A 21206-nucleotide genomic window follows, 5' to 3' on the forward strand; every position below is an offset into this window, starting at 1 on the left:
AAAGCCCATCAGGTTGGGATTGTGGACATCCCACTTGCAACTGATACATGACTCTCTCAAAAGAAACTCTAGGCTTTCAGATGTATGCTTATGGCTTCCAATTCTTCAACTCCTTCCAATTCAGTCCCTTCAAGTTCCAATTTTGCTCACTCAGGTATTTTATTTGGTGGCTATTATGCATTAGTCGTCTCCACTCCCTCGATCATTGACTCTGGTGCCATTGATCATATGACCGGTTCCTCTAGTTTATTTCATTAGTATTTACCTACTTCAGGCAGAGATAAAGTTAGGGTAGCAATGGGTACCTTATCATCTGTCTTTAAAAAGGGTTCTATTAAGTGTTCTTCTTCTATACCTCTGTCTTTAGTTTTACATATCCTTAATTTTACTACAAATTTGCTATCCATTAGTAGTCTTACTAAGGACCTAAACTATAAAGTAACATTTTTTCCTTCCCATTGCATTTTTCAGGATATGGTAATGGAGAAGACGATTGGATGTGGTAAGGGGTAAGGTGGTCTTTATTTACTTGATGATGGTTGTCTCCTTACGACTACAACATCAACAACTCCTCATCAATTACATTCTACTTCTTCTGAATTGAATCAATGGCACTGTCGTTTGGGACACCCACCAATTAGGACTTTATCTCTTTTATTTCCGTATTTAGTTAAATCATGTACTAGGGATGAACTCTTTTGTGAGGCTTGTACTCTGACTAACAGATTCGTTCCAATTATTCACCTTTAAATAAAAGAAGCTCTTCTATTTTTCATTTGGTTCATTCTGATGTATGGGGTCCATCTCATCAGACATTCATTTCTGGGAAAAGGTGGTTCGTGTCTTTTATATATTGAATGTCACTCTATAACTACTTGGATTTACATGATGTAGCACAAAAGTGAAGTGTTCGATTGTTTTAGCGATTCCATAAAATGATTCAGACTTAGTTTAATGCATCTCTGAAAATTCTGCGTAGTGATAATGGGAAAGAGTATATGGAGGGTCAGTTTCAAAAACATCTAACTAATCATGGGATTCTTCATCAAACAAGCTATGTTGACACTCCTGCTCAGAATGGGGTGGTTGAACGCAAGAATAGGCACTTGCTGGATATATTGCTCAAGCCATGATGTTTGCTAGACAGGTTCCATCTTAGTATTGGAGTGATACTATCCTCACAACAGCCTACCTAATCAATCGCATGCCGACTTGTGTTCTCAACTCTTGAACTCCTGTTGAGGTTCTTTAAGAGACTATATCCTTTCTAGTTCCTCCAAGGACTTTTGGGTGTTTCTGCTATGCTAGGGATCATCATTCACCAAGAAAATTGGAACCTTGAAGTACTAATTTTATCTTTCTAGGTTACTCTCCTACATAGAAAGGATATAAGTATTACCATCCTTCTACCCGGCGTACAATAGTAACAATGGATGTTATATTTCATGAATCTATTAATTACTACTCATCGTCACCTCTTCAGGGGGAGTTTGGAGTTACTAGTGAAGAAGAGATGACTCTGAATCTACTTGCTCCGCCATTATACCCATCCTTCACCCCAGGATCCTCATGCTCCTATTTAGAGAACCATTGGTGAATTCCAGAAACAAATTGATGATTTCACTCTTCAAGTTTATAGTAGGGGACATACCAGAAATAAACAACTTCAGAACATCACCTCTACTACAGCACCTTTACACATCCTTCGTCAGCCCTGGATCCAGAACTGAGTGAGCCTTATACTTCAGGTATAATCTCTCCTTTGACCAACCTATTGCACTCAGAAAAGGCACTAGACCTGTACTCAACACCCTATATCTCATGTTGTTTCATATGATTCTTTTCTCCCTCCTATTGTGCTTTTGTGTCTTCACTTTTCATCTAGTTGTGTCCCTAAGAATTGGCAGGAAGCTCTTGTAGAAAAAAAAATGGAAGGCCATATGGAGGAAGAAATGGATGCCTTAAAAAGGACCGATACATGTGAACTTGTGACTCTTCCACCTGGGAAGAGACCTATTAGATGTATGTGGGTGTTTATGGTAAAACAAAAGATACTGGTTCTATTGACAGATACAAGGCAGGGCTTGTGGCGAAAGGGTTCACTAAGACTTATGGAATCAACTACCAGTAGACATTTGTACCAGTTGCAGGTTGACCTCTGTGCGAATGTTACTCTCATGTGCTGTGAACTTAGGTTGGGTACTCCAACAACTTGATGTAAAGAATGTTTTCCTCCATGGATAGCTCGATGAGGAAGCTTATATGGAGATTTCATCAGGTTTCTCTAGCACAAGAACTCAAGGCAGGGTCTGTGAGTTAAAGTATGCTCTCTATGGTTTGAAGCAATCACCTAGAGCGTGATTTGGAATATTTCTCAAGGCTATGACATCTGTGGGTTATAAACAGAGTAATACTGACCACACATTGTTCATAAAGAGGTCTAGTGAAAAAGTTACTATACTCATTATCTATGTGGATGACATCGTGGTAACAGGAAATGATAGTATTAACATTGATCATCTCAAGGGTTTTCTAAGCAAAGAATTTAAGATAAAGGATCTTGGAAAGTTAAGGTACATTCTTGGGATTGAAGTTGCCAGGTCCTCAAAAGGCATCTTTCTCTCTCAAAGGAAGTACATCTTTAATCTGTTGTCCTAGATAGGTATGTTGGGTTGTCATCTTTCTGATATTCCTATGGAAGCTAGTAGCCGGCTGAAGGAAAAGGAGGGCGAGCCAGTTGAAAAAATGCCAACCAACGGTTGGTAGGAAAAATTGATATATCTCTCATATACACGATCTGACATTACTGTGGCTGAGTTTGGTCAGTCGGTTTATGCATGATCCCTATTCCTCTCATATGGAAGCTGTTATGCACATCTTACGATACTTGAAGTTAACTCCAGGAAAAGGGATCCTCATCTCCTCATGATCACCGTTGAGTTGAAGCTTATATAGATGTTGGGCTGGTTCACCTGACAGAAAGTCTTTGGTTATTGTACCTCTGTAGGAGGGAATCTTGTCACTTGGTGCAGCAATAAGTAAAATGTGGTGGCTAGATCTAGTGCTGAAGGAGAATTTCATGTATGGCACAGGGGATTTGTGAGTTACTATGATTGTGTACACTTTTGGATGATATTGATGTACCTGTTCGTCTTCTTATGATACTATATTGTGATAACAAGGTTGTTATCAGTATTGCTCATAATCCAATACAACATACCGAACCAAGCACATGGAGATTGATAGACACTTCATCAAAGAGAAGTTAGATGCTGGTTTGATTTGTGTTCCTTTTATGAAGTCTGGTGATCAACTAGCTGATGTGTTCACTAAAGCGTTGGTTGGAAAACTGTTTCATCCTAGTTTAGTCAAGTTGGGTATGCATGTGTTACATCTATGCACTAAATTGAGGGGGAGTGTTAGAATAAGGATTAGTGTGTCGTAGGGCACATTGGGGCTTTCCCCCCTCCACCGACCCTAATTATAGTGGGGTGGCTGGATGGAGGGGTATACTTTTAAATACTTTATGTTTTCTGTTTTGTATTCTATCATGACTTTATCATGACTCCTATCATGACCTTATCATGATTTTATATTATAAGTAGGGGACTTGTGTGATCAGTTAAAGACACAAGCATTCTCCCATACTTCTTGTTAACACCTATGAATAGACACTTTATTTTGAATGCCTATAATCTTTGAGATTCTTATTTTTGGAGCTTAACCTTGCTAGAATTCTAAATTTGGTTGAAATACTTTGGTTTGGGGTTTATTAGAATTGTTAATCTTACACTTGCTTTGAGTTATCGACCTCAGTTGACGTCGGAAAATTATAGAGGATTAGGAGGTAACGCAAGTGACTGCTTTAAAATAAAAAAAGAACTCGCCACCCAAATGAAATCCACCTAAGGGATAAGAGAACTCAAGAAGAACTACTTCTTAAAGGCCAAAGGCTCAAATTATGAATAATCTCCGAGTATGTATTGCACTCACTAGTATAAGCTTATATAGATGAGCATGGAACAACTTTCTAAGCATAGGCAATTTCCAAGAATGAAATTAAGACTAATTGGAAAGACAAAAATTGGGAAAGGACTTTGGGAACCTTGAAAGGCATTTTCCACATCTTGAAGAATTTAGAAACACAATGGTTGAAGTGCCCAGGAAGTTCTAGAACCGAATTTGAATGGAAGTTGAACTGAAATGATGAATTCTGAAATTCTAAGAGTCTGTAGTCAGCCTAGACACACTTTACCAAAATGGCCACAACTTCTAAAAAATAGGAAAAGAGGCACCGTTTTATTTGTTGGAAAATAAACTTCTAGACCTATCCATCCATACATGGCACGACTTCTAGTTCATTCTAAGTTGGTATAGGTGTCTTCGTGGGGTTACCCCAAAATCCTGGACTGCAACTTTTATTTTCGACTTCTATCCTTTGGCTTGGGCTTGTGGGCTTATTGGACTGGGTTGTTGGCCCATTTGAAAATGCTCCTGCATCATACGATTCTCCTGTGCATAAACTCGTCTCTGAGTTTTTTAGATTCTCTTCTTTATGATAGGGAGAAAGGTCATGACGTCCTTGTGCGCCACCAGGATCATATGGGAATAACATAGCATCTCCATTTGATGTGTTGAATGCCCAAAACTGACCGTGCAATTGGGTCACAGGTTGGTTGATCATCTCCATTTTGATATACATGAACAAAATTGATTCATATATGTCATTTTCAGTTTGATCATATAACGCATCCATATTTGGTTTGTTGATGTTGCTCATGACGCAAACAAACTTAACTATACGTGAAGGCGTAGAATCTCAAAAAATGGATCAACATACTCAACTTGAGGAGCCAATGAACTATTTGTCATATCAATCATGTTGAACTTTGTCTTCTCCATTGCCTCCTTCATTTGGGAATCTGAAAAAGAATTGTTAGACACAAGAAATAATTCATGGTCTTGATTTGTTGTCGCTCTCACTTTTTTTATTGGATATGATTATCTCTGATTCTAGTGTGCTATGATTATGTGAGAAAATTCCATCATCATTTTTCTCACACATTATGTTGATAATATCGTCGTTCTTCGCAATTTCATAAACATCACTGATGACAAGTACATGTTCTGAAACAAATTCTGGTTCAAGTGTTTTAAAACTTCTATCTTTGTTAACTTCTTAATCTGGGTACCCATCATACTTGGGAGGTTCTTGATAACAATGTCGAGGGAAGCCACCTCTGTTTGAGGCTTCACTTCGAGCACGACCAAAGGGGTTAATATCCTCTTCCTTAAAAGAATCATGCTCCGAATCATGATGCAAATCATCATGTCCCAGAGATTCGAAGCGTTGCAAATGCTCCTGCAATTGTTGCACTTGTCTCCTTAAGTCATCCATCTCTACGTCTCTTTCTCGAGCTGTTGGTGATTCAACATTTGGTCCACATCTTTGATGACTCGCCATTGTACCTAGGCTCTGAAACCGACTTGACGCCAAAAAATTATAGAGGATTAGGAAGTAACACAAGTGATTGCTTTAAAATAAAAAAAGAACTCACCATCCAAAGGAAATCCACCTAAGGCATAACAGAACTTAAGAAGAAGTAGAGACTTCTTCTTAAAGGCCAAAGGCTCAAATTATGAATAAACTCCAAGTATGTATTCCACTCACTAGTATAAGCTTATGTAGATGAGCATGGAACAACCTTCCAAGCATAGGAAATTTCCAAGAATGAAATTGAGACTAATTGGAAAGACAAAACATTGGGAAGATAAACAACTATCCAATAGGAAAGGACCTTAGGAACCTTGAAAGGAATTTTCCACATCTTGAAGAGTCTAAAAACATAATGGTTGAAGTGCCCAAGAAGTTCTAGAAGTGAATTTGAATGGAAGTTGGACTAAAAAGATGAATTCTGGAATTCTAAATGTCTGCACTCTGCAGTCAGCCCAAACACACTTTACCAAAACGGCCATAACTTCTTCTCGTAAATAGCAAATGAGGCATTGTTTTTTTTTGTTGGAAAATAGACTTCTAGACCTTTCCATCCATACATGGCACGACTTTTAGTTCCTTCTAAGTTGTTATAGGTGTCGCCGTGAAGTTACCCCAAAATCCTTTACTGCAACTTTTTCAGCTTCTATCCTTTGGCTTGGGCTTGTGGGCTTATTGGACTAGGTTGTTGGCCAATTTAAAAATGCTCCTGCATCATCAGTCTTGTTTAATTCCTTACATTGGTTACTATGATCTTTGCACATTATTAATTTCATGAATTTGAAATTCGAACTCTGACACGCCATGAGTATGGTTGAGTTAGAATTTCCTATTAAGATTCCAATCCTGAAATTTCGGTTTGATTGAGCTAATCTTGTGTTATCTTTTGAATTTTAAAATTCCATGCATAGACTTCAAATGTTCGTATTAGATATTGAGTTTTGTTCTTGATATGGGCCTGTTGAACCATATTGGGCTAATTCAATTGAACTTTATCAAACCTGGTCTTGAATTCAACTTGTGGATTTTTAGGTCCAGATTCTATTTTGAGTGATTTGCCAACATTTGGGAATGGAATATGTACAAACATGATTATCTTTATTGGGTTGTTAATGTGAATCTGCCAGCAAAAGATCCTTGGCTATTTGAATCAGTTGGGAATTACCTTTTATTTTAGATTTAAATTCCCTTTTGGTTTTGTTATTTTCTTTCACTTTTAGCTTCTTTTCCTTTCAATAAAAATAAAATAAAATAAAATTTTTGTAGAGTACTTCCTTAAAATCTTTTAAAACAAAAGAAGTATATTTCGAAGTAAAAAAAAAAAAATTGAAATCATGATTTCCATCTTAAAAAAAAAAAATGTTTTCTGTTTTGATGCCATTGGTCCTAGGCTATGATCATTGGTCCTAGGCTATGATCATACTTGATCATTAGCCCAGACTCTCTTAGGTAACATCTATATGGACCCTAGATTCCCTCATAAAAAATTGATTTTATTTTCAATCATGAGTCCTCGGGCTAAGAGATCAACTTCTCTTAAATCTAGGTTGGCCAAGTTGGCCCAACCATCATCATTGGTTTTCACACCCTTTCAACCAAAACCACCATTTTCTTTCAAATCACTTTTTTTGAAACCTCGTGGCATTTCTTATTTCTTAACAGTGTTAGCCCATTTAGGTCAAATATAGCTTAAGTCCATATCATTTTGTCCAAATTTGTTTCAGAGGTCAAAAATATTATTTTCCTCCCCTTGGAGTCTAGTCCATTCAAGTTCTAGAATTTTGCAAGGACCAATAGAACCATAAAGGACTTAAGGACCCATTTCGATTCTAAAACATCCCTCAAACCCATTGTTACAATAATCCCCCTCAAGTTGGTGCATATATATCAAACATGACCAACTTGCTAACAATTGAATCAGACAGTTTACTACTAAGACTCTTAGTGAATATATCAGCTAGTTGAGCCTTAGAGTTTACAAATGGAATGCAGATAGTGCCCTGTTCCAGCTTCTCTTTGACGAAGTGACAGTCGATCTCCACATGCTTTGTTCAGTCATGCTAAACGGGGTTATAAGCAATACTGATAGCAAATTACTTCACAATAGAGTATGGGCAAGACAATAGAAACACATAAATCCTGAAGGAGACCCTGGAACCAAAGAAGTTCACATATACCATGTGCCATAGCCCTAAATTATGCTTCAGTGCTGGACCTTGCAACCAGTGCTTGCTTCTTGCTCCTCCATGTGACAAGATTCCCTCCTACCGTGGTACAATACCCAGAGATCGATCTTCTATCATCTGGATAGCCAGCCCAATCGGCATCAATAAAGGCTTCTAAACGTAAATGGCCATTAGGACAGAATTGAACTCCTTTTCCTAGTCCAGTAAATACCTCAAATTCGATGTGCAACTTCTAAGTGAGTTGAGTATGGTCATGCATATATTGGCTTACCAGACTGATAGCAAAGGCTATATCAGGAGTGTGTGAGAGAGGTATATAAGTCAACCAACTAGCCTCTAATAACTGCCTTGTCAACTGGTTCTCCATCTTTACTTTAAGGTGTGAGTTAGGCTCCAAAGGGCAGTAGCCTTTAATCCTAACAACCTTGTATTAGAAAAAAAAGATCAAGAGTATACTTCCTCTGGGAGAGGAAGATATGCTGAGCTGAATAGGCTATCTCAATACCCAAAAATATCTGAGCTTTCCCAAGTCTTTGATCTCAAACTCAGTTCCTAAATAAGACTTGAGATATGCTATCTTTTGTGTGTCACTGCCGGTAATCACTATGCCATCCACATAAACAATGAGGATAGTGATAACGTCCCCTGACTTCTTGATGAACAAAGTGTGAATAGCATTACTTTGTTTGTAACCTATGGCAATCATTGCCCTGTTGAACTGACCAAACTAGGCTTGCAGGGACTACTTCCACCCATATAAAGAGCTTTTTAGTTTGCACCCCCTTGCATCGAGTCTGCTGAGAGGTAAATCCATTAGGGACTTCCGTATATACTTCGTCCTCTAATTCTCCATGTAGAAAGGCATTATTCACATCGAGTTGTTGTAAGTCCAAGCCATGGTTGACAGGACATGATATGATGACTCGGATAGTGTTCATCTTGGCCACTGAAGCAATTAGCAAAGGTCCCCTAGTAGTCAATGTCATACATCTTAGTTATCCTCTTGCAACCAGCCTTGCCTTATACCTACTTGTCCATAGATCCATTTGCAGCCAATAGTTTTGTTTCCTACATGAAGATGGACAAGATCCCATGTACCATTTTCCTAAGGGCTCTCATTTTCTCATTCATTTTTTCTTTCTACTTTGGATCAACTAGAGTTTCCTGCCAATTATTAGGAACATAAACAAGTGACAAAGAGGAAACGAAAAAATAGAAGAAAGGAGACAGACGATCATATAAAACAACATTAGAGATGGGATGTTTAGTGCATTCCAAGGATTAAAGTATCGGTATCGGTCACCGTATCGGTCGGTCAAAATTAAGATACGTATCAGAGGGTATCGTATCGTATCGGAGATACGCTAAGATACGCTAAAGATACGCACATAAATGGATAGGGAACACATTTTTATACACTTTTGCATAAAAAAAACAGTTAAAAAAAGCTATATATAACATGTAGAATGCATAAATACTTAAGTAGAGGGTATCGTATTGATAGACAAATATATTGAGTTGAAAATGTTCAAAATGATGAGGTTTGAGTTTCTTATAGTTTTTTCTTTCCTCATTACCATTGCCACTGTGATGAGTGCCGTGAAGAGTGTCGTGGTGGTTCAAATCCTTGGCTAAGACCTTCTTCTTCAATAGGAGCAACTACGATGATATTCTACACTTGTCGAATATAGGCACAATATTTACCCCAGTCGAAATATTTATGGTAGTGGGTCTCCTATTCATTGTAGAAAAATTAAATTTTTTTATAGAAGTTGTAGATTAAATGTTTTTAAAGAACATATAAAAAATCAACAAAGTGTGGACCAATATATTTGAGTAGATCTAAGAAATAAAAAAAAAAATTGAAACCCTCACTTTTTTGGGGAAAAAATGTGGGTTTCATTTGAAATCATGTATTTAGTAATTATAAGTTATGACATTATTTTTAAGAGTTGAATGAACTAAATTTTCTAAAAAAAAAAATTGGGGATTTTTCTTTTTTTTTTTAAATTAATTTCGGAATAAAAAAATAAAAAATATATAATTTTTTGAGAAAAATAAAAAATTTCCATGGAAGTTGTAGAGCACTTGTTTTTACATAACATATAAAAAATCTAAACATTTTTAACCATTCAGCATGAGTAGATCTAAGAAATTTGAAAAAAATTGAAACCCTCATTTTCTCTTGAAAAAAGTTTGTAAATCCTTATAAATCCAATGATTTCATGTAATAATGATGCATAAAATGTGATTCTAAGTATGATGAACCTTAGATTTATAAAAAAACTTGAAAATCTAAGGTTAAAGTTGAAAAAAGTGAGTAAAGATTCAAGAACTTACTATTCAAATGTTTCAACTTTCAAGTTCAAGCCTTCAAGGTTCTTCTTGGACTATGTTTCTCTCCTTCTTTGAACCATTCACTTCCACAATGTTTCTTTCAATCTACCATTTGAGTCTCCAAAAAGGTGTGTGAATCAAAGGGGAAGAAAGAAGCAAAATATAGAAAACTATTGGTGAGAGTGTGAAGTGTTTGTTTCAAACAACAAAAAATTCACACTTAAGTAGCCGTATCGTACCGTATCGGTACGATACGGATCGATACTGCACGATACCTTCGATACGTATCGATACTCTCGAGAATTTTCAGATTTTCAAAAGTTCGTATCGTAGAGTATCGTACGTATCGGTACCGATACGGTATGACACGATACGTACAATACGCCGATACACAAAAAGAGGCCCAAAATTCCCCGTAGAGTATCGGTATATATCGTGCCTATGCCTACCGATACGGCACGATACGCACCGATACTTAAAACCATGGTGCATTCCCTTTGAGGTTTATGAGCAGCTATTAATAAATCAAGAGTTGGATCATAAGGAGAAGACGAACCAATAGTAGGACTTGGATATGGAGAATACAACTGGCTCTTCGGAGTGGTGGTAGGGTGAACATGCTTATGCTTTTTGCTAACATGTACTTGGAGAGGTTTGCCTAGCTCCCCCTGGACAGAAATCGATTGTTGTTGTTCTTGGCTGGTTATTCCGTCTTCAAGAACCATGTCATCTACTTCCAAAGGAGCAATCATAGGCACATTGCGCTCATCTTCCAATAGACGAGACTCCCCCTGAAGAGATGAAATGATGGGTAATAAGCCTTTGATTCATGGCAATGTATAAACGTCTCGTGGGAGGATGGTGACAACGATACCCCTTTTGAGTAGGAGAGTAGCCAATAAAGATGCAACGAATCCCACAAGGATCAAACTTCCCATATTGTTGGTGATTCCGCGCAAAGACCACACAACCAAACACTTTGGGAGGCACAAAAGGAAGATATTTTTTTCTTTTTTTTGGATGAATAAATTCAATACCAAAGAGGAAAAAATACAAGAGGGGAGGAAAGAAAGGGGGGAGACCAGCTACAACAACTATAGATCACAGGGTAAGGGCCCACACTAGGAGGATAAATTACATAAGGGGGAAGAACTAATGGTAGCAAGAGGGAGGCCTCAGGAAACAACAATAAGCCTCTTCCTTGGGGTGTCGGCTACAGAACGGTATGGGAGGCATCCAAGCTTAGAGCTAACATCAAAGTAGATGGCTTTCCAAATCTGATCTAAGGATCGAGAGTTGGAAGTCCATCTACGCATATTACGCTCCATCCAGATACGAGTGATCACTGCGCAAAAGGCGAGCTTCCCAGCTGTGTCACAAATAGTGTGCCCTCTGAATGTCATGTCAATCCAGATCTATTCTCTACTCAAGGGGAGGATAGGCCTGCTAGCAGGCTAGCAATTACTGGGAATTCTTTTCCAGATTTTGGAGAAGGGGCAGGAGAAGAAGAAATGATCTACATCTTCCATACCGTTCCAGCAGAGGCAGTAAGCGTAAGGGACTTGGATGTGCCGGTGGCGGAGAAAAGACTGCGTGGGGAGACAGCTGGAGAGGGCTCGCCACGTAGTGAAGCTATGACGGGGAATGTGGCCTTTGAACCAGATAATATTTCTCCAGAGAGAGGGGCTTTGAGATTGATGAGATCCCAGGCGGAAGCCAATGAGAACCGCCCCAAGCTGGACGGGGACCCAACAATGGCATCATCCCTTCCTCTGTGACCAAGAGGGATGGGGGGGAGGGAGGCCCAGAGATCAGCGAGGGGAGGAGAGGAGGGAGGGGGGACCAATTGCCCTGGGACAGGATGGAGGAGACTTTGGGATTACGGCTCAAGCCTGAGGCGTAGATTATCCTGGGGTTGACAATGGGAAGAAGAATACCAGCCGGGTGCTAAGGGTCCAGCCAGAGAGAGGTGCTAGTACCATTACCAATGGACCATGAAATAACACCTAACGCAGTGGACCTGAGGGAGAGGATTTTTCTCCAGATCCAAGAGGCATTCGAGGGGAGAGGAGGGATCTAGATAGAGTTGTTTTTTAGAAGGGAAGAATAGACCCAAGAAACCCAAATACCCTTGCTCTTGGAGGCAATATTCCAAATGAACTTAAGAATGCCAGCACAGTTGACATCCTTGATTTTTTTGATACCCAGCCCTCCTTCAGCTTTGGGAAGGCAAACTTGATCCCAGCTCAAGGGGTGGAGGAACCTGGGGGAGTCCGATCCCTTCCACAGGAAGGAACAGAGGAGGCTTTCAAGGAATAGAAGATCTTATTAACACCTTAATAGGACAGTGAGATGCCAAAACACGGGACGGCATCCAATTTATAAGACAGGGGGCCGCAAGCACAACATCACTCCAGTATTGGGGGAACATGAGTTTCAAACATCAGACATATGACCACCTCCAATAGGTGGCGATTTCTCCTTTCTGCAACCCCATTATGAGCAGGGGTGTCTACACAACTAGTTTGACGTAGGATCCCTTGGTCAGCCAAGTATGCTTGGAATGCCCCATCAGTGTATTCTATGCCATTATCAGTGCGAAGAATATGGATCTTAGCATCAAACTATGTTTGAACCATCTTATGGAATTGTGTAAAGCATGGGGAAACATCTCTTCTATCGGCTAGAATTAAAAAAAAAAAAAAAAAAAAAAAAAAAAAAAGGGACCTGCCCACAACTCATAGTAGTAGCCAGATCATTGCTTCGTATTATCTGATCCAAGGAAGCAGTCATTATCTATGTATCGATCATACCGTTGTAGCAACTGAAATGTTTTTTGCATAAAGAAAAAATCAATCTAATTATAGATTGTGAAGCGAAAATAAAGGGATGTGGATAAATGTAACAGATACACCCAAGTGGTACGGCTAAAACAATGAATAAATGTCACAAACCAATAGTGACCAGTAATAGGGACACGACGAGAGGGTCCCCAAACATCAGAGTGAATTAAAGCAAATGGAACCAAACTTTTATTATCTGAAATAGGGTAAATAGATTTATTTGCTTCGCAAATACGCAAGCATCACAAAAGTGATTGCTTGGATTACATTGTCTAAATAAAGCAGAAAATAACCTGGCTAAAATGCCTAAGGGAAATTTATAGTGCCACCTCCTCAAGAATGCCACTATTTTTCTGTTTCTTAGGCCCTCTTTGGTATCATTTTTCTTTTTTATTTTTGTTCATAAAAATTGGTTTTGGCTGCATTTGGTATCATTTATGGAGCTTATTTCTATTTAAAAAAATTTGATTAAACATAAAAACGGAAAAGAGATCAAGAACCATTTATGTGTTTTGGCCAAAATTGATTTTCAGTTATTTTGCGCTGAACTTTAATGAGCACGTGCTTAAAGTCCCAATATGGAGGGGTAAAGTAGTCATTTTCTTTGTAATTAGAAATTCAAACCCCTTGCCCCCTCTTCTTCAGTCCAAAGTGGAAAATGAGAGTTAAAAGGAAGATGGGTGAAGGGAATTTCTTCACCCATTTCTTCAAAAAACTATTTTTATGTTTTGATAAAAAATGGTTTTCATTAATGATTTTTGTTAAATAGGTAAAAATCAAAAAGGAAAATGATACAAAGAGGGCCTTAGTGAACAAGTAGTTTGCTTTTTAGGAAAGTTTGGTTTAGTTTCTATTTTCAAAAAGTTACTAAATTTAGGAGTTCCCTTTTTTTTTTAATTGTTTCTTTGTTTCCAAGCAATGTAAGGCTATTTAATAGCCCATCGATTATAATGAAAGAGAGATTTGAAGTTTATGAATTTGAGTTTTAACTCTTAGCTTAGAGAGCTAGATCTGAGAGGGTGAGATGCCCGACCCAAACCTATTCCTTCTTCCCCTTCTCAGCCTTCCGTCGAATTCTTTTTTCTCTTTTGATTTCTTCTTTATTCTACGTTGTGAGAGAGTGTTTTGAGAGTTATTTTAAGCATGCTTGAAGACTTAAAGCATACCTGCAAGATCAGATTGAAGTTCAGCCAAGGAGTCCAGAATCAATCCAGCTTAGTCAAGGTTTTGGGAGTCGATCGATCAAGGCCAGATCTTCCCAACCAGGAGCCTACTTTGGATGCCCTTTGGGGGGTTTGAAGACCACATCAGGGGGCCCACTCAACCAGCTTTGCTGCCCATCTGGGCAGCCTATTGGGAGCCGCAGGTTTTCTCCACTTTCCCTTCAAAACCCTAATCTGGGCACAACTGCTTTATTGGTTAGTTTCTTCTCTGTTGATCTACTTTCAGCCAACTTTTGGGGTTTATTTTGGGGACCCTACTAGCAGCACTAGAACTAGGTTTCAAGCCCAATGGAACCTGCTGGCGTGAGCTCTTGATTTTCTCTCAGTTCAGCCTTATTTTCATACTATGAGTTATCTTTTGGTACCTTGATCTATAAATCAGATCTGAGTCTTGGTCTGGAGTTTATTGTCAACTGGGGTTGTTTACTCTTGTACACCACCTTACGTCAATGAGATTGTATTTGCAATCGCTCAAGAAGAAGGGCAGTCGAGCCAGTTCTCACAGAAGAAATACAAGGGTATGGCGCCTATTAAGAATCCAGGCATGAAGTCTAGACCCAATTATCTTTTCTGTTAAGTGAGAGGACAAATGATAAATGATTGCATGGAATATGAGAAATATTTGTAGGAAGGTATGATTCTAACTTTTGTTATTTTGAGTCAATATTTTTCGATTCTCATTATAGTAATTGATTGGTTAATTCTGTATAATAATCCATGTTTCCAATTCCTTGTAGAACTTTCTGGAGACAAGGATGCTAACACTTAGTAAGCAGCGTGTCTATTCATTTGAAGAGATGCGGTCTCAAATCCTGCATTAAGAATCTACAGATTATTACATATTTCTACAATTCATTTTGGAATTTGACAAGAAATGTTCAATATTCCATTATTGGTTCGGAACCTATTCTTGATTCCTAAGTTGACATTATTTGGATTTGATTTTTTTTTATAGCACAATATTTTCTTTACTGAAAATAATATTAATGTAGGTTCTACTATTAAGTCAATCGTTTATGATGCATTTGGATTTTATATTTGAATGCAATTTATTTCGCAAGCAGAATGGACCACAAGGAGGATATCCGTATGGTGAGACCACATGTCAAAGAATTTGAAAAGCTTGGGGCCAAAGGATATGTATGGCTGGACAAGGAGGAAAAGGGACTAGGATTAGAGATGCCAAGGAGGTCAAAAGTGGCATGGGAGGAGGGGAAGGAAGCCAACCAAGCTTCATTGACAAGGATCCTATCTAATTTGTAGGAAATTCTGTGGTTGTCACTTCTCCTGTTATGCTGGGTAAACTTGATCCCAAACAAGTTGTTCAAACATATGTCTTCAAGACAGGAGTTGAAAGCTTCAACAGAGGAGGAGACAATAGGGGGAACCACCTTGCTTCTCGTGGGTGAATCTAATAGCACTGAAATCTTTGCCTATGCCCTAAGGGAGGGAATCCACTTGAGAGGAAAAGGAGTAGAGGCCGTCCCAGAGGAGGAGTCTAACAGAGGCCCCATTGGGGCCCATAAATGGGTTGAGGCCCATAAATGGCAAAAAAAGAACCCATTAGGCCCAATATGGTCAGACATGGTGATGTGGATGAATTGGGGGGAGGAAAAGATAGCAGAAACCTGGAGCTTGGAAGGGTTCCGCACATCCCAGATGCGGCCTTTGGGCGAGGGGGCGATGGAGGAAGCTATACGGGCGGCATTGGACTTAGGGACTTTGGTTGCTATCTTTTTAGGAGGGAACAAACTACAGCTTGCTTGGCCAAGGAATTGAGACCTCGGACATTCCAAATGGTCAAAGTGATCATTAGATGGAGGGGATGCAACAAATGCTCAGAGGAGCTAAAGGAATGGACCTGTTGGGAGGAACCATGCTTACGTTGCCTTATCTTGTACCCTTGAACCAAAGCGGATTTTTGTGTGGAGTGCTGATGTTGGGAAGACCGACATTGGGTTACAGAAGCACTTCTGGTGGCTCTAGACTGTGAGGAAAGTTGTTGGGTGGGAGGCATTTGGATGCGCAACTAGGAGGAGCCGATGATTTGGCTGATGGAGAAGGCGGCCTAATTCAAAGGCAAGGTCTGCCATGACACAACAAGGCCGCTTTTTTTTTTTTTTTTTTGGTTATATATAAGGGTGTGTTTGGTAACCATCTTGGGGAACAGTTCTTTTGTTTTGTAGTTCTAAACACAAGAACACTTCAAAATCATTCGGCAAATCTGGTTTGTTCTTGTGTTCTTGTAGAGTGAACCGGCGCAAATTGTGTCTTGGGAACAAGTTTTGCAGAACATAAAATACATGTTCTACAGGTGAAAAGACCAACTTGGAAGAACAATTGGTAGAAAAAAAAGAAGGTATTCCAATAAAAAGCCACAACTTCTTAACTTCCTATCCTATCCTATCTTCTGCAACTCATTTGCTCGCTGATGAACTCATCGTCGAGGAGAACACAAATCTCTCTCTCTCTCTCTCTCTCTCTCTCTCTCTCTCTCTCTCTCTCTCTCTCCTATTTTAGAACTTCACACAAGACCTCCCTCTCGCTCTCTGTGAAACACAAGAACTCAAAAATTTATCGATTGCAATAGATCTCGAGACGAAACATGCAAGATGCAAATAATACAATATCCCGACCAAGATTTTGGTATCTCGTCAAAATCTTAGTTATCTCGACTAGTTTCGACATAGTCTCGGATATCTCAACTAGTTTTGGCCTATTTGTGAAGAAAACTACCCCTATCTCTTGTTGACATCCGTTTTTGGCCAAATTTGGTCAACAACAAAAAAAATTTATCCACCATTTGTGATTCAGTCAGAGAAAAACTTGATTTTCCATTGGCAACAACATAGTGGTTGTGATTTGGCCTGCCAATTATTTCAATTCTAGGAGTCTAGGACTTTAAGATTCGCATAAGGTGAGTCATCCACTTGTATTGTACTATTGTTTACTCTATATGTGCCGCTTGGAAAATCTAATATATTTGATTTAACAATGTATGGTTCCTAATTTATAAAATGGTTTATAATTTGATGTATTTTAATTCCTGATTCTTATTTAAGTTGTTTGACTTGAATTATATGTGTTCTAGTAGTACTAAAGATGGTGTAGAATAGCCTAGGATAGATATTGTATACAACGTAGACTAACAACCTAGGATCCAAAGTCAAAGTACCATTTTGGGTTTTATATTTTAAATTCTAATGTTTCCATTGTGTTTAGAAGGCCTAAAATAGGTTGGATGATAAGTTTCAAGACCTAACTTGGCCATATGGCCACCGAAATCCATCTCAAGTTTTCCTATTAAAAAATACCAGGTTTCACCGAGATCTCGCCAAATTTCAGTTTGGAGCATGGGCAAAACCAAGACCTCAAACCATGCCGTGGAACCGTTGCCTCTCTCTCTCTCTCTCTCCTTTATTTCTCTTCAACCGATACCTCCCTCACTTCCCTCTTTATACCCTAGAATCCCCAAAATTTAATGATTTTTTTTCCTTTGTGCTTTTTTTTTCGTTGATCATTTGAATTAGTGGCTTGTTGATCTTGCAGGGAACTTTTCTTCAGATCATACCGCCTTCTCTCCAGCAGTACACGACATAGGTATGATCTTTGGACCTATTTTTTTGGGAAAATATTTTCTTTCTGTTGCCTAATCTCGTTCTGCTGGAAAATAGAGAGAAATAGAGGTCTAGAGGGTTTATTGTGGATGCGGTGGAGTGATTAATTTGGAATTCCCAGTCGCTTTTCTGGAGAATTTGGAGGTACTCCAATTCTTGTTTTCCTGGTAATTGTTATTATTCTCTTTAACCGAATGTAGTCATCCCCATGGCCCTAGACAGGCCATAAGCTAAAGGTGGTCAAGGCTATTGCCCATGGCTGTGTTCAGGCAGCCAAACCAAAGAACTGGCACACGACAAAACTGCTAGAACAAAAAGGGTTATAACCCCTGATAACCCCTAATCTGATTACATGAGATGTTCAAATTTACCAAGCAACAAGAGGGCAGCCCAGTCGATGAAACACTCGATGCTGGGATCACATCCTAAAATGGACAGAAGAGCCAATTTCCTCAATTCTTGTATCTTCTTTTAGGCTTTTAATTAACCATCCTTCTAAAGGAAAAATTGAAATGAAAATTGGCTTTACTCAGAATGTATACCGGTAGATGGCATCAGCAACACCATGCTCATCGATCATTGTTGCAACCAATTACATTAGCCACAGATTTTGCCTTTTCTGATCCATTACTGAGAGCAACACCCAGAGAAGCCAGCTCAAGCATCTCAACGCCATCTTCCCCAGTCCCCATCACCAATAGCCATTACCTAATCAGATTTAGCATAGGAAAGTGAGTTCACCAAACTCGTAGGATAAATACACACAAGTGATTAGTCCATCTTCTATATTGACAAAATATCTCTCCATTTTGGGTACAGCCAAGAGACTAATTGTCTTGAGTATGCAAAAATCATGTTTAGAATCAATATATGAGATGAGCCATAATAATTCTCTTTTTCGAACATTTTTGGGTAGAATGTTGGTAGTGTTCTGCATGAGCTGACAGGTCAGTGGAATTCAAGTGAGATGACAGGGGTCTTTGGGTTTTGAATTTCTTCGTTGAGGATTGAAGAAAGTTCTGGGAAATATGGGGACAAAATGGAGGATATGTAGTTTAGATTCTGAACTTCTCTGTTGGCCCTTCTCTGAGATTTCTGAGTGGGAATCTCTCTCAATACCCCCTCCCCCCCCCCCCCCAAAAAAAAAAAAAAAATCAGGTTTCTTGCAAGTTTGAGGCTTTCTTGCTTTGTGAGGTAGTTGGACATTCAAGCAAGATGGAAGCCATTATTTGTTTCTCTCGGCCTCTGTTTTCTTTTTTTGATTAGTGTACAAGGTCAGCTTCTTTTGTGTTTTTTGTTTTTCTTCTACTCTATCCTATGCTATGGGGGGAGGGAAGGTGAGAACCAGGAGACCCAAGACCTTTCAGTTTCATTTCTTCGCTCACAATTATGTGAATTCTACATCTTGTTTATGATCTTGTAGCTAATATTGTGATGTTGTGAAATTATTTCTTTGAGACACCAAGGTTAATATACTTGTGTACATACTGAAGTTCCATCTATCTTGATGAAGTAAATGAATAGAGACTTGTCTCTGTTTAAACCCCAGGGGCAATCGAGTTGGCAAGGTACCTTCGCCTCAAGAAGCGTGTGGTTTTGAGTTCGACTCCTCTTACCTCCTTGGAGCCACTCATACCGGGGTGTTTAGTGCTCTTCCCTGCTTTCGGTGAGAGTTGAATGGTTCTCATTCAAGCACGGTATGACCCGGTCCATGCGGTTGTGGGGTCAGTATGGGCCTACAAGTCTAGTCAAGCCGAAGGCTTGGATACCCATCTTTGGCACACCAAAAAAAAAACTGGTCTCTGTTAAAATGAAAGTACAATTGGAATGTCCCAGTTCAAGGGACAAAGCCATAGGATATTTGATAATAACTCTTGCTCATGGAAAGAGTTTTCAGTCTCTTTCCATTATCTTCAATCTTTTCAGGCTTCATTGGTTTCATTTTTATGTCATAATTTTGCAAATCATATTCTGATTAGCTTTTGTTTCCAGTTCTTATGTGGTTGTGCTTTGTTACCCTCCTTTTTCTTTTAAAAAAAATTGTTTACCATATACAACACATGCTTTAAGCTTTACAGTTTTGCGTAATGGTAATGCATGCTCGGAAAGAGATGGTACGATAATGGTTTGTGACATTGCATTAACTTAGACTGTTTTTTGGGATGATCGTCCCCAGCATTTTTTCACATTCATAGATATCATGCAAAGAAGACTTGATCTGCTGGTTGTGCTGCTTTTGATCTCAAGCAGAAGCAGAAACAGTGTCTCAAACTAGACTGATGTTGACCCCTATGTTCCAAGTAGGACTTCCTGTGTCTCCCTCTGGAAACTTAATGCTGAGAAATGTTCCACCAGTGAAGGCTTTTTCATCAGTGCTTTAACCTGAAATGGACTTCCCAATTGTCATTGATGTCAATGATTCATTCAATTGAAAATAGCATTCTTGTAGTTTTATGAAATTCAACTCACTTAAAAGATGTGAAATTCTATAGAAATAAGAAATAAGAAGTGGTGTTCTTGTACTCTTATTGCTCTTTACTTGATAACTCTACTTTATGGGTCTTTAACTCAATTGGTAGAGCACTTGGAACACAAGCATGTCTCAAGCATGTTTTAAGGGGATGGTGGTTTGAATCCATCAAGACTCTTTTGATTCACCTATTCATAGCGAAGTTAGTTAATGAAGGAAATCATGTAGAAGTAGGTGTAGATATGGTAAATCGTTTTCAAAGGATATTTGAAAGGAGCAATTGGAGACTTAGAAAATCATCCAAGGATATTAAGAGACATTCTTGATACTGTTAGTAAACTTGAACAAAAGTGGAGATTACTAGCTCCTGAAGCTTCAATCTGAATTTTCTTGTTAATGACTGCTTAGAATTTGCCACTTGGCCTGGTTTAATCGTAATTTAATCCAAATGTCTATATTTTTTCAATTTGTGTAGATGTAATGACATGTTTATCAGTCTATAATTATTTTAGGAGAGTGGAATGGTAATGGCATTTTCGTAATTTTTTGTTATGTGCCTTTGTTGGTAATGACATTTACATAATTATTTGGGTTAATTATGATAATAATGATATTTCTATAAACATTGGTAACAATGTTAAGAAATTGTTCCTGAACAAATTTTATCATATGCCGTTGTTGTTTTATTCTATTCTGGGACTGATCTAGAATAGGTTTACCAAATGCTAATTTAGAGTCAAATAACGACGTAGTTTCAGTACATAAACGAAAAAAGATGGGTATATCAAAAGAAAACAATTTCAGAACAGAAATGTTACCAAATGCAGTCTAAATAAACTTTGTAAATATTCTCCTATCAATTATGGTGAATGGGTTAGTTTTATTTGTTTGGTTATTGCCTTATGTGGCTCCATTCTCTCCCTCCTCTCAATGGTAATGGATTTTCTCTCTCTTATTTCTTCATAACTTATTTCTCTCTGTTTTCTTTTCAGCTGCACTTGTCTTCTCTTTCTCCCTTTTTTTCCTTAACTGATTC

The 21206-nt window shown here is 38.6% G+C and overlaps 1 long non-coding RNA gene across 2 annotated transcripts; it reads left to right on the forward strand.

Annotated features, from left to right (window-relative positions):
• Nucleotides 1–462: 462 nt before the first annotated feature.
• Nucleotides 463–20222, forward strand: LOC122067107. Of its 2 annotated transcripts, none has more exons than XR_006136590.1 (2): nt 463–509; nt 17633–20222. It is a non-coding gene; the product is annotated as an uncharacterized LOC122067107 (long non-coding RNA). The 2 variants fall into 2 exon arrangements; XR_006136589.1 differs by lacking the exon at nt 463–509 and adding an exon at nt 4285–4671.
• The last annotated feature ends 984 nt before the right edge of the window (nt 20223–21206 follow it).

The sequence above is a fragment of the Macadamia integrifolia genome, unplaced genomic scaffold, assembly GCF_013358625.1.
Source record: "Macadamia integrifolia cultivar HAES 741 unplaced genomic scaffold, SCU_Mint_v3 scaffold2716, whole genome shotgun sequence".
In the NCBI taxonomy this organism is placed as follows: domain Eukaryota; kingdom Viridiplantae; phylum Streptophyta; class Magnoliopsida; order Proteales; family Proteaceae; genus Macadamia; species Macadamia integrifolia.